Below are 17,380 nucleotides of genomic sequence, written 5' to 3'. Positions count from 1 at the left end.
TGGACGTGCGTAATGTGGTTTGCAAAGGAAAGGTTTCAACGAACAAAAAAAACTGCCATAAATCTAGCATCGTCCCACATCAATTCTGGGCATCACATCGCGCCGCGGTATCGATTATCGTCTTGTAAACTCGAGTCGCGTCCGAGAATTAAGTCAGCGCACGAAAGTGCCATAAACAGTTTGGCAAACTAATTTCGTGCTATTCAAAAACCATACCAAACCAGTGCTCACCACGATTCGTCAACGAGAGTGGCCATCTCCAGCGAGTCACGCCACGGTCGGTCCCCTCCTCTGAGTCATCGTCTCGATGACTAATCGAACGAGTACCGTTGACGGATAATCACCGTCGAAAACGCGCCCGCTAACTCACGCTAATCGTTCCTAATTGTGGTCGTTATCCCCGGCTGCGGGACCTAAGGGGGTCGCCCAGATCGCCCAGCCGCCAGCTTCGGGTTTTTTTTAATCGGGCTTGGGAAATGATTTTATTTCGTTCATCTCTTGTTATCCACCATCATCATAAACGTCTTCGTCGTTGTGAGGCTTGGAAGCCTTTGGTAGATGCCTTTTTTTCTTCCTCCCAGCGGAGGACAATGCTAGTCTCCGACTCCGATCGCCGAACGCCGAAACCGAGCAGCACTTCGAGAGCGGAGTCTTATCTAAATTGTTCCGTCAGGCCAAAACCATGATCCAAAACCAAAGTGTATGTGTGTGTTGCTGTGTGTGCGCTCGCGCTTTTGCTTTTGAAGGTGGGTGGCACACGAGAGACCTTGAAAGTGGTTCTCATGGTTCATTCCACCCGCTGCTGCCGCACATCACAGGGCTGTGAAGTTTTGTCCTCCCAGGGTGTATGTGAGTGTGCGCGCGAGGTGTGCAATGAATTATCTTCGTTTTGGTAAAGTGTGCGCCGAAGTCTGCCATTTCTGGGGGCGCTTTTTTGCGAACTTTCGGCAAGGCGAAGTACCGGCGGAGGGACCGCGCGGAGGCGCAGTGCGGCAAACATTCTTTTGACTTTCGCACAAAAGTTTGACATTGAGAAATACTCGTTCGTCGTACCTGTTTTTGGGGTTTTGGTATTGGAGTGTGCCTGTGGTGTGCCGTTGCAAGCTACACTCGGTAAAGCATGTCCACTGCCCGCGCGGGAGAACCATTTACATAGTGGTTTTTATGGCCAACGTCACTCTTTAAGACGCCGAACGAGACACGGACAATCAGTTGGACGGCATTTTGGGGAACCCCATCACCCCCTCCCCGAGATAAGAACCCGAAGTAAAAGTTGTAGCAGAGCGAGAGCATGCTTAAGATAATCTTTGACAATCAATTCATCCGGCTTGCATGTATAAAGACTTCACCAGATCATTCGCTCGGCGAGCTCAGCGTGTCTTTGTTGGCTCAGCATCATTTGCTTTGGGGGCCTTTCTAACCTTCCTCAACCGGTCATTTCCGTTCAACGCTTAGCGCTTGTATACGCTTAGCTTCTTCACTTTTCCGACTGCTTTAAGACATTCTTTACCATTCCCTTGCCTGTTCTTCCCTCCCCCTTTTCTGGGCCCTTGCTGCCCCATTGCATACGCTTTCCTGGTGGCGCGTTTCCTTTTCTGTGTTTCCTCTATTCACTTTCGTTGCGCGCGCGACACCTTGTCTCTGCTGTTTGTCTTCGGTCGGTCGGTCGGTGCGCGGGGTTCGACATATGAAGGAATGTTCCAATGCGCCTGCTCTGGAACCCGCGTGCTACAGCGCACCAGAACTTCTTACCCACCCATCCCATCCCTCCCAAATGCACGAAGCGAAGGCTGCACCCTTGTGGAATGTTGCCGGCTGCTCGGGAAGAAGCTTACAAGCGACGGTTCGCTTTTGGAGCTCTGCCGGCCGGTTTTCCAGTTCTTAGTCATCCTTGGCTGTTGCTACTTTGGCAGTGGCTTTGCTTCGCTTTGCTGCGATGATCATCTTATTTAAAGCTCATTGCGTCATGGGACACACACTCACACACACAGACGAGCATTCACAGAATGGCATTCAGCGAGAGAGACAGGGCTGTGTGCGTTGGTACAGTGAAGCCGAGAGAAGCGGCGAGGCATTCCACGCCACACCGCCATTGCCCGGAGGCCATGCCATTGCAGAAAATAAAAAAAAAAACCGTGGAAACAGATTCAATTTCTCGTTAAGTGTTATTGGTCAAAGTAATAAAACACACATAAAACAGGTTTAACTGGATATGTGTGTTGTTTCTTTCTATTTTCTGTTGTTGTTGCCGCTGTGGTTTCGCTTGCTTGTTTGCTTTGTTTGTGTTGTGCTGGGCCCGGTTCGCAGGACAGAGAAATACATTCTTAGCCCCGATTGCAGTTTTGTTCTTTCCGGGGGGAGATCTTCGCGCGCCTTCACCCCCTTCGCTGACGCGGGTGCCCCCGGCAAACTCGTTAAAAAGGCGATGCCGCGATGATGCTCTTTTGCCGAGCGGGCACCTCAGTTGCTGCTTCGCCCAGGGTCCCATCGATGCGTACGTATGTATGCGTACCACGGCCACCCGTTGCGAGGTGGAAAGGAATTTCGGATGACGTTTCGGATACCTTCGGGTCGAAGGAAGCAACTGGCACTGGGTGTGGGCCACGGAGGCCAGCAACGCTTGCCGGAGATGATTTAAAGACAATTGAACGTAAAGTAAGCATGTGCATAGAATTTTCACATTTTCTTACTGTCTGTCCACACGTCATGTGCTCCCACAGGAAGCAGCCACCTTCGCCTCCCACGTTCCCATGCTTTTGGAAGCGAGTGGACAGTTTCCAGCTCCGCTGATTATAATTTTGCAAATCAACGCAACACTTTCTTGCTGCTTCTCGATCCCGCTTCACACTGTTATCTTTCATTTGTTTTTATGCTGCTGCAGCATAGCGTTCATAGGGGCATAGGGGCTGCTTAACTCGCCTTCGCTGGTGTTTGTTTGCTAACAGCTTTCGGTGCCCATATAGCGAACGGGTTCTTCGTTTTCGGGGCTTTCATGCCGTGTTCGCTTGTTAGCTGCACACGAACGAAACGGCTTCACTTTTCTTAGCGCTTGCTTACCGCGCGGCGAAGGTGTGCGTTGCACGGTTATGTTTCTTCCGCCTGCTTTACGCCTGTCTTCTCACGTGTGGCTGTTAGTTGCCGTGGCCTTTTTTTTGTTACCGCAGCCGTTTTTGTTGCTATCCGTGCGCGCGATGCACATTTCGATGCTGCTGTTGTTGCTCTTGCTCCATTCCTGCTTGCGCTATGTGTTGCCATTTTTCCCTTTTAGTTTTATGTTTTAAGTTGCGTTTCTTGTTTTGTGTGTGTATGTGTGTTTCTCTCTCTCTGCTTCTTCTTTCGTCTTTTTGTTGTTTTTTTTTTCTCCGCCCATGCGAACTCTCTGTCCCAAACATTCCAAAACTGTTTCGCGTTTCGCTTTGCGCTCTTCACAGTATCGAATAATCTTCATTTCTTCGATACGTTCGATATTTCGGCATTGGCAGCAAGATTGGCGCCCAGAGCCAGCCGAGCTGCTGCTGCTGGCTTCATTCACGTTCCCACATGTTCACGGGCTCGCGCACTCACACACACATACATCAGTATGGGTATCGTTTTCATTGATGGGGCCCGCCGTCGATGAACGAAAGGGCGAGAGCGTACATCTATTCGAAATATGCCATTAACGATGTTGTAATCTTCGCTTACACGTTTCATTGCGCGAAGTCATGCTCCGCTGGGACGAATTTCCGGACGTTTCCCCCCCACACGCCACCGGGAGGAGCCTCACGCGTGAACCGAAGGCGCATATTACGCACGACACGTTTAGTCACGAAATTTGTTAACACATGGGAACTATTCTACACTGTTTAGGTCAGATTAAGCAGGAGTTTGTTGTTGTTTGTAATTAAATCTGACATTGAATATCGTTTGAATGTTTGAAATTGAGTGAACGGGCGAAAATTTCACAACATGTGTTAAGTCTTCTATAATTCTAACTTACAAACTAAATACTTTTGGTTAAGATCAATCAGTTTCAAAATTTGAATATGAAAAAATTGAAAGACAAACCAGAGGATTTTCTTGGTTATCTATTGAATCCAAGTTTCTCACACTCTACTGTTGGAATTTCGGACGTGTAACCCTCCAGTTTTATCCTTAAAATAACCAATAAAAGCCGGTAACCGTCTGAAACTCTGATATTGGTATGTCAGCTGTTTCAAGCAGAACCGCTCTGATAGCGTTGTCAAATGAAAGTCAGCTTAGTGTCTCCCAATAACTGAACGGGATCATCTTCTTCTTTGTAACTGGCGCTGTCTAAGCTGTATGTATGCAGAATCGGGAGTTTTGAATTTCCAGGATTTCTCTCACTTCAAAGCTAAGGCTGAAGGAAGACCTCCTCCAATCAGTCCAGAGTCCGAGGAGGATTACTTGGGTGCAAATGCCGCAAAGCTGTCTGGCGCATAGGTACGGACAGGTTCGGAGCTGCCAAACCTGTATCAATGTTCAACACTCTCGAATTAGTAGAGTCAACAGCCGAAACAGGGGCCTACCAGCGCTACCATAACAAAGCCCGTGAACCGTTTACGAACCCGTGGACGGGTGGTGGTAACCTATCGCAGAGAAGTTAGCTTGATAGAAGAAACACGAACGGTTTGAAGACAAGGCAAGAAGTCACTTCATCCATCCAAAATCTTGCACCACTGCATGCGGGTGATATGGTGTACGACGCACACAAACACATGCGCGCGTGTCTGCGTTCCGTCAGGGCGTCCCTGAACGTCTTCCAAAACGTTTATTATTTATTTTCCCTCCATCTCGCTGGATGCAAGGGCTCGGGGTACGGTTCACTCCAAGGCTTGTGTGGCAACCAAGGGTTGTACCTTTTTTTTTTTTTGTTGCTTGTGAGACCCAGAATTCTCTCCGTGTTCCTCCGCGTGATCTCTCTGAAAAGGTTCGCCGTGTTAAAAGGATGGTGTCACTGCCACTCTGCCGCCTGGGCCCTGGTGTGTGGAATGACAGAACAAAACGAAAAACGGGCCGAACAGAACCCGAAACAATTGCAATGCGCCCGCGCGCGTTTGCTTCTTCTCCTCCTCGTTTCGAAGGTCCGCAAGGACCACGCAAGGAGGTTGAACCCGACACAAACACAACAGACAAACAAAACAAAAAAAAAACAAGGATACACAACACTAGAGAGCTCCCCTCGCACTGCTAACCACCCAAATGGTGAGACTTCCATCGTTACGACGCTGAATGCGTTTTCTTGCTCGCCTTCTTGTCCGGGGCTTTTTTGTCCGATCGTTCAACATTCTTCCCCCGACTGGCATTTGACCACCCCGGCAGCAGCAGCAGCAGCAGCAGCAACAGCAACATCAGCAGTTCTCCTAGTGTGGCCATGCAACTTTCGTCGGACCCGGTTTTCGGGCGGTTTTGCGTTCCGCGTGCCATGGTCGCACAGTTTTGGGCAGTATAGTCCCACACGCGGCCGCGGCGGTTGCACTTTGCAGGCCCAGGGTGCGAGGACTGGAAGGAAGACTGTTGTGTGGAGCAGAGCCCTCGTGTGCCTTTCCGTCTGGTCCTCCGCACACATCCGGAATAGGTTTTGTTGGGAATCCTGGAATCTCACCGGTTTATGGGTTTGGGGAGTCATCCCCTTTTACAGACGGTGCCGCTAATTCTCTTTCTTTCTTTATCGCTGTTTTATCGTCGCTCGTTTTCTGTGGCTTGCCCTTTTTTTGGTTCGGTTCGGTTTCGTTGCTGTTTCACAGCATAGCCCCCGAACACATACCTTTCTTCTTCTTGATTGCATTTTTGGGTCCCTGAAAAATGCACCAAAACACGCACACACACACACTCGTAATCCCGTGACTCTCTGTGAAAGAAAAACTGCTTTCATTGCTTAAGATCAATTTGCACACACGCCCGATGCCACACGAGAGCGATGTTACAACATTGCACGGATTCCCTTCGCGTTCGTGTCGCGCATAACAGTTCCACTCTCGCCCGGGTGACTTATGATTGGTTTCATTGGTAGGCGTACGGTTGGCTAGAGTGTGAACCACCAAGGGACACGGGTAATTACCAATCATGTGCGAGGCTTAATAAACGGTTGTACTAATCGATATGTGATTTCTAGAATTGGAGAGGCTGCTTTGGGATGTTTTTGTGTGTGTGTGTGTGTATATTGCTGTTGTTGTTCTTTTCCCCTTGATTTGTTGACTCCCGTTGCTAGCCTTTACCCTTGCCGGTGATCTCCGCACGGCGATGAGTGAGCAGTAATTGGTGTTTGCTCCCCTCGAGATCGACCCATACCTTAATGATGGGTTTTATTTGCGCTTCCTCCCATGTCCTGTGCGCGTATGTGTTAGAGAGAGAGAGAGAGAGAGAGAGAGAAAAAAAGGAGCCTTACCAGCTCACCTTGAACTTTTTGATGCCTCTGCCCGCGCCACTTGAGGTGTGATCTGATGAAATAATGGCTCACTGTTGTTGTTGATTTTTATTTTTTCGCCAATTTTATTATCTTCCTTATTACTGCCGAGATGACCCGTCAGAAAATCAATTACACGTGTGATTCAATCGCTCCTGCGCACAGAACACAGCACAAACCCACACATGTAATGGTGCGTTCACCGTTCACACTCTGGAAAGCATTTGTGGATGATTTCACGCACACAATTTGCCAATTTTCATGCTGCATGTGGCGCTGATATAAAAAAAGGGATTATCATCCTAATTGATCGTGCTTTGTGCATGTTAAATTCAGGATCACCTTCAGGTTGCGGGTTGCTGTGTTTAAAATTGATTCATTCCAGGAAAAAAAAGGAATGCTCTCGTCAAATGCTTACACGATCTCGTTCTTGTGCTGTTGTGCGTTCGCTCTTGACCGGTTTGCCCATTTTGACATTGTGCAATGTTGCGCGGTGTCATTTTGAGGATGATATTTTGCTTGGGACGATAAGCACAGTCACGTCACGTCTCTCACGGCTGATGAGATCGGAACGAGATTTGAGGTTTTTGTTTATAACCTCTATCGATTAAGCAAGAAGGACTCTTGGCTTGCATTCATTTAACTCGTTTTGTGCTTATTCATTGCCTTGATTAAGTTGAGGATCATAGTTTTTTTAGCGACAAATTTGTCATCTAAAAATCCTTGGATAGAGGGTACTTGAATGTATCGTTTTCATTGCTTCCAAATACCAAACGTTGGTATTATTTTCTTCTTGTTTGGCTCAACAACCGATGTCGGTCAAGGCCTGCCTGTACCCACTTGTGGGCTTTGGCTTTCAGTGACTAATTGATTCCCCCCATAGCAGGATAGTCAGTCCTACGTATGGCGGCGCGGTCTATTTGGGGATTGAACCCATGACGGGCATGTTGTTAAGTTGTACGAGTTGACGACTATACTACGAGACCGGTTGGTATTATACATTATCATAAAAAAGTTTATTTTTCCAGAGGTTCGTAGCTTACCGCCCGCTTGAGTCTTTTCCCGTACAATCTTCTTATTTGCGGCTAATTCTACCGCACAGCCATCGGTGGGCACATATTTGAACATTGTAGTGAACCTCCTTTAATGTGTTGGCATGTTGGCAGAAAGTTTGGCACACCCACGGTTAAAAATATTCCTCAATACTACCTACTCGGTCCTCATTTTTAACTCACTTTGCAAATCAAAAAACTGTTTGCCTTTTTTTTTTTATTCAGAAAGACTTGCATGCCGATTATACTCAGCATAACATCTCTCTCTCTCTCTCTCCCAACATACATACACACACACATATATACCCAGCCAAACGCTTACATGTGATGATAAATGATCATATTTCGTGAGAATTTCCAACCGAAAACCAAACGCACCTCCCACTCCCACCGACATGAATACACACATTTGCAAAGGGTGAGCGAGACGGCGCAAAGAATGGAATTTAATCCACCGCTCGCCACCCCCCTGCTCGTGTTCTTCAACCCCTTGGGGCTTGGGCCTGCAGTTCCAGATCCTCAGCCTCGATCTACACACGTTTCCTTTTGCCACACCACGTTCCTCGAGCACTCGCCGTCGTCGTCGTCTTCGTTGATGCGTTCCCGTTCGCTCAGCTCGCCTTGAAGCGCTACGGCTTTTCGGAGGGGGCTTTTGATCAAGCAGGCAGTGCCGCGTGGATTCCTTGCATCGAAAGATTTCAAATAAGAGCGAGAAACCAGAAGAAGGAGAAAAAACGCTCGCACATACGCACCAACCAACCGGGCTCGCAAGTGGCTGAAAATGGGGCGGAGGGAACGCGCGCACAGCTACAAGTCGCCCGGGCCACAAGCAGCGCGGACGAAAATCCGGAGAAACGGTGGAAAATTGGGAAGCACAAAGTGTGAGAAACGTTAGCCATGAATCACTCTCCACTGATTTTCGGATTTCAGCGACAACGGGCCGAGATCGAAAGCGATCGACGAAGCGCAAGATCAAGCAGGGGGGAAGCAACGGGCGAGCGCAAACTAAAGGTTTGCAAAGAAAACTGCCCAGAAAACAGCAGGGAAGGCAGCGAAAAAAGCACAAAACACACACACACACATACACCCTTTCCTTCTAAGTTTTTCCATGCCCTTGCGACTTGTCCCCTGGGAAGGGACAGAGACCGTTGTTCCGAGCGCCTGCAGCCCTTCTTCCTTTCTTAGGCCTTATGCACACTAATCATTTCTTTAGCATTTTTCAGTTTATTTGTTGCATTCTTCACAACGAAGGGAAGAAGGAGGAATGCAGAAAAGTATTGCCATCTCGTTCGCACTGGAAGCGTTTGGTCGGTTTTATGCTTATCACATTATTTGGCTCTTTTGTGAAGCTTTTTTCACCTTTCGCTCACCTTTTCGGTCTCTTTATTGACACCCATTGAAGATGTTTCGCACAAAAGCGAGACACAGAGAGGGCGAAGGAAAGAGAGTGTGGTAGGTAAGCGAGTATGTAACAACAATATTTATGACCAAAAAGATAGCATTCCACCCTGTTGCCGCAACCTGTTTGGCCAGGGTGAGTAAGCAAACAATCTAGCTATTTATTGGGTGTTTATTATGACACTGCATTTTTGTGCTGCCTGGGGTTGCAAGAGCGGTTTACGGGCGCGTCCGAGCGTTTAACTTTGTTTTATTAATGAAATAATTGGAAGCGCTAGCACCAATTGTCTAGTGACTGATGCATTAACGGTGTCCTGGATGTCTCAGTTGGCAGCAGATTAGCTGGTGCATATCGGAAAATTCAGCCAACATTCCGATCGCATCACAGCAACATCCGGTTGCTTTGGCTCACTCGAACAGCAGGGTTCCCGTGTGTCATTTTCTAACGATGCTCGCTTGATCTTTATCGGCCAGCGGCTAGAACTTCGGAATGGAGGTTAGAATTACGGATATATGGTACGTTTTACGGCGCTAAACGGGGTCCTCCGAGTGTGCCGGTCGCACCTAGGAAGAAGAGGAAGCGAACCCGCGCAGAGCGCGGCACAACAATTATGATGAGCAATCCGGGCGCCCGAACCCTCAATCTCCTCGACCCTTCCCGAGTCCCGCAGAGAGAGAAATAGCAATAAAGGGAGAGAGAGAGCACGTGTGAATAGACAGAGGAAAATTTAAAAATAATGAGACAGCATCTTTTCACCGGAGTATGGTTTCAACACTGAAGAAGAGTAGCGGATTATTGCTGCTGCTGCTGCTGCTGCTGCTGCTGAGGATGCTGCTCGGTGCGCTCACAACACAAACATCGCCAGAACCAATCCGGTGGGACTCCCGGGGGTCTGAAAGGGAGAAACAATAAAAAACCATTCGATAATCATAGGGTTCGGCTTGAAGGGCTTAGCAATCGGGCCGCGCAGCAGCACTGCAACAAGCGGTCATCTTCCTGTTGTTTTCTCGCTGGACATAATGGTCTCGCAGGTTTTGTAAAGGTCCGGAGCTGAAGAATGGGCATGGGCGCAAGTCCCGGTGGACAAAGATGATCACCATTTCCGACTCTGGCGCAATACACACAAACACAGATACACCGGGCCTGCTTTGCGTAGCCAAGGGTTTTGAGCATGGATGAAGAGAAGAAAAAAAAAACTGCATTATCATTCATAATGTGCCGAATGGCTGGGAATTTTAGAATTCCGAACCGCGGACCGGGACGAAGGAAAGCAGAAAGCCGGTGTACGGTGGGGATGATGGTGGAAGAAATTGGGCAGAGGCATCTGTGTGAGAAGCAATGAGGGAGAAGTTCACGGGCAAGTTTCTGTTGGTGTGGAATGTTTGATCATGATCGTGTGTAAGCGTGTGAAATAGATTTCAGAGCAAAAGTGATTATACGCGTAGTTTTTGTTATGAGAAAGCAGCACCTATGAATATGAGAAAGCAGTCACCTACCTATGAGGGGGAGATTCGGTAGATTTTGTTACAATTGATATACATACCCCAAAGTGATGCCATGTGTTTTGTTGTTGTCTGGTTCAATAAAACCTGATAGGTTTTTTCTCTTATTACCTTTACTTTGAAAATGCAAAGTTTAGCTCTACGATAATATGGCGAAGATTCGATTCGAACTCACGCTCTCCAGTGTAACATACCAGGCGCTTAGCACGACACCATAGATCTCCAACAAAAGCACTCATCTTTTGGACGTATAGTTTAGGAATGCATGAATCCTTGAATTATGCGGATTTAGATCGTATCGTTATGTATCTCAGACATACACTGGCGAATATTGCTCAGACATAAAATTAGACAATATATTACTATCATTCCTTTTCATTTCAAGAACATTAAGAGCATTCATGGTTCTATTACCTGTTCGAACGCATCCTCCAACATCCAAAGATTCATACCCAAAGACACATTTTTGAACCAGCCTGGCGCATACAGCAACTGAAACACGAAATTTCATAGAATTTCATTGTCCATTGTTGTAGCTCAAGAACAAAACCGCCGGACCGATTGCACGAACACCGCCTCAATATTTTGCCCTCCCGCTCCATCCCAAAAAAAAGAACCGGCAATTCCTATTGATCCATTCCGGGTCCGGTTTGTGTCCTCTCTTCCGTGTAGCATCGCTCTCACCTCATCGGGAAAATGATTAATGAGTATTCAAAAAAAAATGCAGTACTAACCATCGAAACGAGCGACACAAGGAATGTGTGTGTGTGTGTGTGTGTGTGTGTGTGTGTGTGTGTGTGTGGTGTGTGTGTGTGTGTGTGTGTGTGTGTGTGTGTGTGTGTGTGTGTGTGTGTGTGTGTGTGTGTGTGTGTGTGTGTGTGTGTGGTGTGTGTGTGTGTGTGTGTGTGTGTGTGTGTGTGTGTGTGTGTGTGTGTGCTCACAATAGAACCACGAGGAACAAACAGGGCGGCAAGAACGGGCTTCAGCCAGATCAAAGATAAAAGGACGAAAGACGAATGATTCTCGATCGCACCACGGCCGGGGTCCGGCGATGCGTCATGTTTCGGTTGCGTTCGAAGACAAAATCGAAACAGCGATCGCGCGATGTTCCAAGTGTCCGCCACCTTGTACCCGATCCGGTCGGCAAATCGAAACGGAATTCGTTGACGTCGGTGCGTGTGTGTGTGTGTGGTACAACGACAACAAAAAAAGATGACTGATCGCATTATTTTACCGATTGGAGTTAGGCTCTAAAGGCATCAAAGTGTACGTATGCGCAGCGCTGTTAGGACGCAAACCTCCTCGACAGGACATTCAAACCTGGCGGCAATCGCAAATACCTTTAGACTTAAGGGTAACGCTGCCTGTGTGCAGGCTGATGAAACGTAGCCGTGTGGTGTAAGATCTCCATCCATCCAATCGCGCGTGTGTACCAGTGTAGTTGCTCACAAAGCAAAGCCCGAAATGCGCTACACAATTTCGCACAGACACAGGCACCCGATTTTTTGCCATTAATAAGAAGTGACACTTTTCAACTTTACCGACACCCACAGGAGAGCGATGCTTCAAAGTGACCAAGTTAAGACACGGCAGAGAAGGGGAAGCCAATCCTGCCAACAGTCTCTCGCTGCCCGCACTGAAAGCGTTTCGGTGTTTGGTTTCGGGCGTCCCAGGCCCAGAACTATACCGAACTATCGGGCGGTGCTCCACAAAATCAGATTAGCCGCCCATGCCCCGGAATGTTCGGCTACGAATGTGCCGATCCGAGTGTTCGGACATTCTGTTTTCAGGTTTTTGATTTTTTTTCGGTTTTTTGCGCATCGGATTCTTCACTCGTGAGGCCTCTTTTGGGTCTTGTTGGCCTCCTCGATCGGCCGATTGTATCGGTAGCACTTTTCAAGCTCATAATATAGCACCGGGCAAGATATCAGGTTCGGGGTTTGGTTTGCAATATCTTCCCGACTTCTCGGGGAGGAATTCCAACCCAACAGTGGTGTGGAATTTGGGTTGAGAATACAACACAACTCACAAAAAGGAGGGTTGAAAGCAACAGGTTCGAACACGATTTTTCACTTTTCGGCTCGAAAGATGTGCACAATCATTCGGATTCGGGCACGCCACTCACTGAACCATTTTCAGTCCGTTCGGCAACGATAACATCACGCGAAAACTTGGTTTTGATCCTCAAGCAGTGCTCTGTTCGCTCGGTGGATGATCTTCGCAATGTGTCGCATTAGCCGTTCGATAACGAAATTGATCTAGGTATTCCAAGATTCGCATTCAACCCCGTTCAGTCCCCATTTCGGCGGTGCTCATAAAACGCAAAACGGTTCCCGTCTCGCTAACCAACTCACGTATCGATTGTTGGATCTCATTTTAGTGTGTGTCTAACTTTGGAATGCTTTTGGTATCGCACCTTCACCCAAAAAGAAACACACACACAGACTAGACATTTCGAATAAAGTCATAAATTATCGCAAAGCTTGCCGTATCGAACGCGGGAAGAGCGCATCAAACAACGCGCCACGGCGCACAGTACGCCAGTGTGGTAGACTAATAAAAACAGGAATAATGTCACCGTACATAACTGGATACTAATGATCTTTTATGGCGGTTTCGTTGTTTTTGTTGGCTAGCTCCGCTTTGTGTAAGAAAGACAGCGAAGCTTGGGGTCGGATTATGCAAAGCAGTGCAAACGATTCAACGATCATTTCAACGGTGACAAAGCGGCGCCAGCACGAACACGCTTGTTCTAGCACAGTTCGGGCTTTTGAAGGATTTAAAGTAAGAGCGGGCATAAAAATGGCTTCGAAACAATCAAACGATAATGTTGAGTTTCAAATTGCTTTCTACTTGTGTGTCTCTCGTTACACTGTGTTTGCTCACAAAGCTCTGTCCCGGGCCAATTGGAAAGGGTCATTTTGGAACCAAAACAAAAAACCCAGTCGCCTTAGCCGTTAGGAACGCAGTGACATCAATCAATCCCCGCTCGAAACGTCCCGGAACGATGTAGAGCGAAAGCGCCAACCCGCCCACTCGGAATGTGATTGATTTTTATTGTTTCCCAAAAGTCAAACCCAAGTGCAAGGTGGTTGGGACGGCCAGCAGCGTGCCACCGTGTCTGTGCGGAGCTTGGTCGCGCGTTGCATTGGCTGGAAATTGCATTCCAGCCATCCGGCACGATCCATGGCGATGTTGTACAGTCGTCAGCTTCAGCCCCGGTGATAGTGATTGGTTTGGAAGGAAGGAGACTCCACGTCACGCTACGCGCCCGAAAGCGCAACAGAAGATTGGAACAATTCGGCTGCTCTGCGCATTGAAGCTACCGGTGGAGTGAAGCAGTAACGAAACGGGTCATATTTCTTGAGCCACCTTACTGAAGGGCTGATTGAACGTCACGGTACGATTTGTTACTTTCTAGCGGAACTACACACGGTACCTGCAATAACGAAAGGATTCTTAATGGTGGTGGTGTGAGTTATGATGACTTTTGGGAAAGAAAAGAAAAGCATGTGAGCGTTTGGGATGCTACATCTCGTTTGTAGGAAGATCTGGATGATTTTGATTGGAATTGGAAATGCATTTTTGTCTTGGCTTTTAACACACGATTGTTTTACTCTTATTCATATTTGTAGTGTTTATTTCTTATTAATTCTTTACTCTTAACTTTCTAATTGATACATTCTTTCACTTAAAAAAACCAGGATTAATTCGAAACTCACAAAAAACGCACAATCGTTTCGAACGAGATCGATTAGTGAACAATGAAAGCATACAATCACTCCATTCCTGCCGAAGTAATTACTCGTCGTAATGTTGTGGCTTCATTCACTGTTTTTCGTTTAATTTGATTGAACATCACACCAACCACATTCTGCATTCTAGATACCTCGATACGTTGGTCAGTCGCTCGTGAGATTAGATTTAGGCTTAGCTTAGCAGCAAAATAAAATCATTTTATAAACCCAGCTCACCCTTAGCAGCAGTTGTAGTTTCCGTTTGCGTTCTTTTGCCTTTTTCCACTGCTACCACCAGCCTACCTCGTTTGCCAACACATGGGTGGAAAGGTGTTAATTTATGCTAATTGAAAGTGCCACCTTCTCCCAAACCCCTGCAGGGGGGACAACGTTCCGCTCCTCCTGGTTCCCTATGGATTCAGGATGAAAGCAAAAAAAAGAAAAACGCAACACACAGAAATAATAACAACTGCGAACGAAAAAGCGAAGCAGCAACCAACAACAGCAACAAAAAAAGCTCATCTCGTAAATGGTTGTTAATGGGAAAATACCACCAACAAACCAGACACAGGCACTCGAAAGAGGAGCAACAAAAAAAAGCACGCACATCCGCAGCAGTAGTTGCCATGAGTGTGAATGGTTTAGCACTGATTGAGTTAGGATTTGGGATTGGGAAATGCCATGGAATAGAGATATATTCGGCTCGCCACCCGGCCTGGGAACGGATGCCGCAGCAATAAAGCTGTTGTTTTGCTACCATTTTAACGTTTAGCTGCAACGGCTCGCCTTCGCCAGCTCCATCAGGTCGAAGTGTACTTCTTTGCACTGCGCTTTGTACAACGCGATAAGCGGTCATTTAGCACGCGTAACTCATAAACCTCGCACCTGATTGGATGCAGCTGCACTTATCGTTGATTGATTGAAACATCAACGCCGGGCGTGGGCCGGGGTTCAATCAAAAGCGATTAAAACTGTGTGTGTATGTGTGTGGAGCATTAAAATCAACTTCCTCCCGCCAACTACGCTGCAGGGATGAAAAGAAAGCCAGCGCAACGTTTAGAGAGCTCTGAAAAAAAAAAACGAAAAACAATTGCAAAAATAATTCATATCATCATCCCTCAGGGGGGCTGGCTGGTGCGTTAATCCATCCACTAAATTCCTGCACACACCTTTCCCTGCGCACTCCCCACGGGAACGCCCGAGCTCGAAGCATAAATCACACACCCAATTGCTCTCAACCCCTCACACACACACACACACATGCACAATCCGTTCTTTAATCCATCACCTTCCCGTAATCATCATTCTCGCTTCGCGCGCGCAATCAGCAGGCGGGAAATACCTTTTGCAACCGCGCGCTCGCGCATTCCCACGTGCTGCTGCTGCTGCCGCCGTTGGAACGTGAACGCGTACAAGCGTTCATGTATGTATGTTGCGCAATGTTTACGCGTGCCAGAACCGTGCGTGTTTGTCTGAGCATAAATCTGATTTATATGTTCACACCCTCTGCACACCGACGGCGGCGGCCCGGCCAGTATTGCACCAGGCCGTTGTGGAAGCAATGGAACCATCATCATCATCATCATCATCGCCGTGTCCGAGATGTGTTGCCGAGATTCGTTTGCCCCACTCCTCACTTCCTCTTCCACTTCCTTAGCTTCACGTGTACCGCCCTTTGCAGCATCCAATTGTGGGCCCGTTTCTTGTTGTTGTTTTGTGCTGGCGCTGGATTGATGCTGAACTGGGAATTATTTTCAATGTTTTTAAAACACAAAACTCACTGCTGACGGAGGCACTGGCCTCCCTCTCCCGCGCTCTTCAACTCGCGTGCGTTCATAGTTTGGAGTGGCTGCCAGTTTTTGGTTACACCACTCCGTCGGAGCGCTCGATCTAGCGATGCAACAAACGAATGCAGTGATTGAGTGCTTCCTTAAGCCTTCATCAGCGATGCACCGCACGAAACCTGGTCAAGCCGTGCAATAAGCCTCCTCTAAGGGAGTCCCCGGTGGGGGGAAGGGAGCAACAGAATGGTGCAATTACAGCAAGGAAATTGGGGTATTGGGGAAGACGAGATTAAACTCGCTGACGTGTGTCCGCCGAGGCCGAACTCTGATGCTTCGGGGCGTGCGCCCCCACTCGTCCGACGGCTACTGGATTTAATGTTTAATTCCAGGCACGTGCACAGTACACTGCGCGACGACAACGACGACGGTTCTGTTGCCCGGAAGTTGTGCTGAATGGAACGAAAACGCGCGCCTTTGCTTTCCACCGCAGGGGCCCCAGAACATAAGTCACTCAAGTTATTAGCTCATTTCGTGTGCAGCAAAAATTTCCTCTACACACTCTCAATACAGTCGAAATATTTAAATTATGCGACCGGAGGGTGTGGCGAAAAAAACAAAAACGAATCACTGGCTCCTCTCTCTCTCTGCCTCGTGCGACCGGAAGCGACACGATTTCGCTGCACATACACACACGAACAAAAAAAAAAGCGACACAAATCTCATCTGCATGCCCGTGACATTAATCTTCATTCAGAACCACTCAAATAATTCCACTCACACAACCCTACCCAACTGCTGCACCTCCGCTCCCAACGGCAACGCATCTTCGCTGCAAATCACAAACGTCCGCGCACAGTGGTTCATTTGCATTCCATTTATGCAGCGGTGGCCATCCGCTGCAACCGCCCCACGCTGTTTCGGCATTCGCCCAAAATTTCGCGTGCTCATATTCGCGCATGCATCTCTTGATGACTTTTTAGACAGTGCGCGCGAAGGACACACAAACAGTCGGTGGCCTTTGCGAGCAGAGGCTGAGGCTGTTAGTGTAATGGAGTTGCACGGTTCGCTCGTCTAGCTGCTGCTAACAACCGGGGCACAGCAGGACCATCCTAATTGCGTACGCTTCCCCGCGATTTTCCGATGGACGATGGAGCAGCTAAATTTAATTCTTCATACACTGATTAATATTAATATGTTTGTCCCAAAAAAGGCGCGCGTTTTTGCTAAATTTTGGCACACCGAATCTATTGAGGCGCCGTTGAGTGTTCGATTTTGGTTTCGGATGATGCACGATCCGTGTCCGTGACATTCTGATACCGTTGCCCAATCGGGCTGATTGTAGTAGTTCGTGGGGTTTGCGCTCTTCCGCAAAGGGAAGTGATATTTACGATCGCGATTGAACCATCGAAACGCAGCGAAAAATCTCTTTTTTTGTAAATGGAAAGCTCAGTTACTCAACTCATTCTAATATCTCGTTCTCTCTTTTTTTTCGTATTTCCT

The 17,380-nt window shown here is 47.8% G+C and overlaps 1 protein-coding gene across 4 annotated transcripts in view; it reads left to right on the top strand.

Moving 5' to 3' along the window:
- The window catches only part of LOC121594500 (division abnormally delayed protein), a 129,488-nt gene that overhangs the window by 104,485 nt on the left and 7,623 nt on the right, over positions 1-17,380 (top strand). The gene's annotated exons all lie outside the window — the stretch shown is intronic.

Source organism: Anopheles merus, chromosome 2L (genome assembly GCF_017562075.2).
Source record: "Anopheles merus strain MAF chromosome 2L, AmerM5.1, whole genome shotgun sequence".
Classification (NCBI taxonomy): Eukaryota; Metazoa; Arthropoda; class Insecta; order Diptera; family Culicidae; genus Anopheles; species Anopheles merus.
The sequence above is the reverse complement of the archived record's forward strand: the minus strand, read 5'-3'. Positions and strand labels throughout refer to the sequence as shown.